The sequence below is a fragment of the Octopus bimaculoides genome, chromosome 16 (genome assembly GCF_001194135.2).
Source record: "Octopus bimaculoides isolate UCB-OBI-ISO-001 chromosome 16, ASM119413v2, whole genome shotgun sequence".
NCBI classification, from domain to species: Eukaryota; Metazoa; Mollusca; class Cephalopoda; order Octopoda; family Octopodidae; genus Octopus; species Octopus bimaculoides.
Genome location: NC_068996.1, coordinates 9060057 through 9064251, shown reverse-complemented (window position 1 = coordinate 9064251; position 4195 = coordinate 9060057). Strand labels below are relative to the sequence as shown.

At 31.0% G+C, this 4195-nt stretch overlaps 1 long non-coding RNA gene across 1 annotated transcript in view; it reads left to right on the top strand.

The window, feature by feature from the left end:
* The first annotated feature begins 364 nt into the window (after window positions 1-364).
* LOC128249590 (uncharacterized) overlaps window positions 365-4195 on the top strand; it is a 44047-nt gene continuing 40216 nt past the window's right edge. Inside the window, exon 1 of the long non-coding RNA XR_008265692.1 lies at window positions 365-1382. This is a non-coding gene — a long non-coding RNA (uncharacterized LOC128249590). The remainder of the gene's footprint in view (window positions 1383-4195) is intronic.

The window sequence follows — 4195 nt, the reverse complement described above, 5'->3', positions numbered from 1 at the left end:
ATATCCCACATAAATTTTACAAGAATATAAATAAAAAACATAAAAAACAGACAGAGTTGGAACTCTTTTAAATAAAATAATATATTCCTCTATACACGATCATACAAAACCCTTTTTTTTGTATTTATTTTTACTCACATATATATATAGTAGAGTCAGCAGTTTGTTGATCAAAGGTTTTCTCCATTTTCTGCTTATTTATATATATATATATATATATATAAACTCAGAAAATAGTGATATAGCATTAATATAATTTATTAACTGCAAAAATTAAACATATTCTCTGACAGCTATTTCGATTTTGCCCAAAGAATTAAATTCAGTAATTAAATGATTGTATTGGGCAAAATCTCATCAGAAGAGTAGAAACTATTAAGTTATTAGATATTATGTTACCAAATCATCTCAACATATATATATATATATATAAACTGTAAAATTCCATGTAATTTGTGCACCTGTGTAACGCAGGTAATTTTCAGGATAAAAATTGTTAGAAAAAGCTTCTACTCGTGTAAAATTCACACCCAGAAGTTTTCAGAATTACCAATATGGCCAGGGTGAAAAGATTTGCAGTTTAGTTGTATTTAATATAATTTCACTTACTTATGATTAGATTTTATTAAATTTTCATTAAATAAAAATAATTTCTGTTTAACAGGTATCACATTTAAAACTATTAAATTACAAAGTGTTTGTGTTGTTTGTAATAAACTTAATTTTACATTTCTTGCCCACATGAGATTTTGTTCAATCTTTATGTCTTCTCAAATCATGATCACAGGAACAGTTGTTGATAATTCTTATCAACAAAAACAAAGCTGATAAATATGCACAAGTGTTGCAAAATAAGTTTAATTACCAATAAACATCAGCTTGGATGACACTTTACTCAACCAACAGAGGAAAGTGACTGATCAAACTGATTATGTAAACAGAATTCTGATTGGTCAAAAGTGTCTTCTTGTCAAGCTCTGATTTTCTGCCTAGGCTTGTTGGAACCTTTGATACGGAGTATCATAATTTTAATCCTTTCACACTTATAAAATGTCAAGCAAACCTAAAAAATTGTCATTACCGTTTTAGCTTGGAGACCAAACTGATAGTTTGGTAACCTGCTAAAATAAACATTAAAAATTGGAAGGAGAAAATAAACAGTTTTGCAAGTTTAACTCAATGTTTATTGAAGAAGAGAGATGGAAATTTAAGAAGCAACTTGTTAGAATATACACATCTGTGAGGAGACATAAACAAGAATAGCAAAAATCTACCATACCAAAAGAACTGGTAATACAAACATTACAAGTGTTCTATGAAGAGAACATAAGATTGCTGCATAATTCAACATGAATGCGAAATGACATTAAACACCATATAAGGTAAATGAAGTTTTCTTTAGGAATGCTAAGTCATATTCACTTAGTGAGTTTACATGTACAAGGATGAATTATGATGTTGTTGTCAATGTTAGATGAAGTAAGAGCTGATAGTGGTGAGGAATTTCATTGTGTTGTAATGTGGAGAAAGCGAGTAAATAACTTCCTAGTGCAAGCTAGACTCCGTAAATGGAGAAAAACTGATCTGTTTAAGGAAATCATTGGGTTCCATTGCGATAGGTAGAAACTCCAAGCAATGTAAAATATGGCCCAGACCATGATTACCAGCATGAACATCAAACTTCAAAAAGTAGTTGACCAAATTATGGCTTTAGTAAATTTATACAGAAAAAGTAAGCATTATACCATCCAGGATAAATAAAAGTCAACTTCATTATATTTTTTCTGTAAAAACCTATTGTGACATTAGATGAGTCAACTTTCTGTACGAATGTTTACATTTGTACATCATTTTGAAAAAAAATTTTTTTAAAATATTTCTGGAAATGATCTACTCATGTAATTTACGCACCAACTAAAGTTTATTTTTGTTTTTACAAAAAAGTGCGTAAATTACATGGGTTTTTACGTTATATATATATATATATATATTCATTAATATATATTTTCATAGATATATACATATATATATTCATACATACATACATACATACATACATACATACATACATACATACATACACACATGCACACATACATACATATATTCATATACACAGATACATATCCATACATACACACACACATACATATTCATATAAACACTTACACACACATATATATGTATATACACACACACATGCACACATATTTATACATACATGCATACATGTGCACACATATATTCATACATACATGCGTCCATATAAATTCCACAAATATATATATATATATATATATATAGTTTTTAAGTATGAAACGAAGCATACCCTAAAATTTTAGAGTAGTAATAATTAATATAGTTGTTGGTTATGACTGGTTAGTAGGGAGTTACCATTAATTTCACACTTGTAAGTTCTTAGCAGTGTAGGTGATTCATCAGACTTGTTGGCCAGAGGCACATAACCTCTCTACAACTGAAGGTAAGAAAAAATCTTGGTCAGTCTGGGTTGTGGAAATATATATAAATGATTTCCAGCTAATCCTGAGAATTTGATGAAGACATTTTTGGTAAACGAATCTTAATGATTCTATATGGTGGTTGTAAACAGTCCATGTTTCTACCAAATAAAGAAGAGAGGAGAGTACAGATGCACAATAGGGCAAAATTTTTGTGCTGAACTCAGTATGTCCATTGTAACTATACAGTGCATTAGAGAACCAAAAGACTTTGCTGTCTTTTGAATGCAAGATGCATTTTCTCTACCCAGAGTTCTTTTTGAGTTAACCATGCTGCTGAGGTTTTTAAAGGAACGAACAACAGCTAACTTTTCATCTTTCACATACATTTGGACAACAGCAAGAGCCTGCCCTGGTGTAGATTGATATGGATGTTTTAAAGAGAGCAGAAATGTTATCGGTTCACACTATGCTAGTTTCTGATCAGTTGTAGTGGACTGGCTATTGAATACAGATGGGGAATTAGTGCATCTCTAAGCAGGTTTTTTTTTTTATGGTGAGCTTTCTGTTAAGAAGCAAAAATAGTGCAAACCAAAAAAAGCAGCATAAAGACTTGCTAAAAACCAGTCTTGGGGAGTTGAATATACCATACAAAGATGTTGAATCTATTGCTCTTGACAGAAATAAATGATGAGAAAAAGATCTGGGTAAAGTATGCAAAATGAAAGGAGAATAACAGAAAAATAACAGCTTGCTAAAAATAGAAATAGTTCCATCCTTCAGTTGTTCAACAGAATAGTGCCATCCTTCAGTCATTCAACATGTTGAAAGACTTGTCAGGTTGGCTTCACTTCACATATTGAAACTAATTTTTGTCCAGTTTACCCAAATGACATAAAGATCATTTCAATGGATATGCTGAGATGCCAGATTTGTAATAAGACATGTTAAGTCCAGTGTTAATCTAAAGAGGCATTTTAATATTAATAAATCAAGCATAACATTCAAATATTGTGCCACTTGAGTGGGAGACATATTTGCTGTTTGTAAAGCAAATTTCAAACAGTTCTTGGAACTTAAGCAGTCACTTACATGTTCATGCACGGAAAGACAACATCTAACAAGAAGCGGTTGAGCTTTGAATAGGAACAGACTACTTCTCTTTCTCTCTGTCTCTCTCCCTTTCTCTCCTGCTCTCTCTCTCTCTCCCTTTCTCTCCTGCTCTCTCTCTCTCTCTCTCATTATCATCATTTAACATCTGGTGTCCATGCTGGTATAGGTTGGACAATTTGACCAGAGCTGGTAAGCTGAGGGGCTGCACCAAACTCCAGTCTGATTTCGCATGGTTTCTATGGCTGAATGCCATTCCTAACACCAACCACTCCAAGAGTGTAATAGGTGCAAATTACATGACACCAGCATGGGTGCCAGTTACACAACACTGACATTGGCCACATTGCCTCTGTACATATGTATTTATGTACATAGACAAGAATGTGTATGTATATATGTATACATATATATATATATGAATGTGTATATATGTGTGTATATATACACATATATGTGTGTGTATATATATATATATACACATATATGTATATATATGGATGAATGTATTTATATATACACACACACACACATATATATATGTATGTATGTATATATACATGTATATATATATATGTATGTATATATATATATATATATATATATATATATATATATATATATAT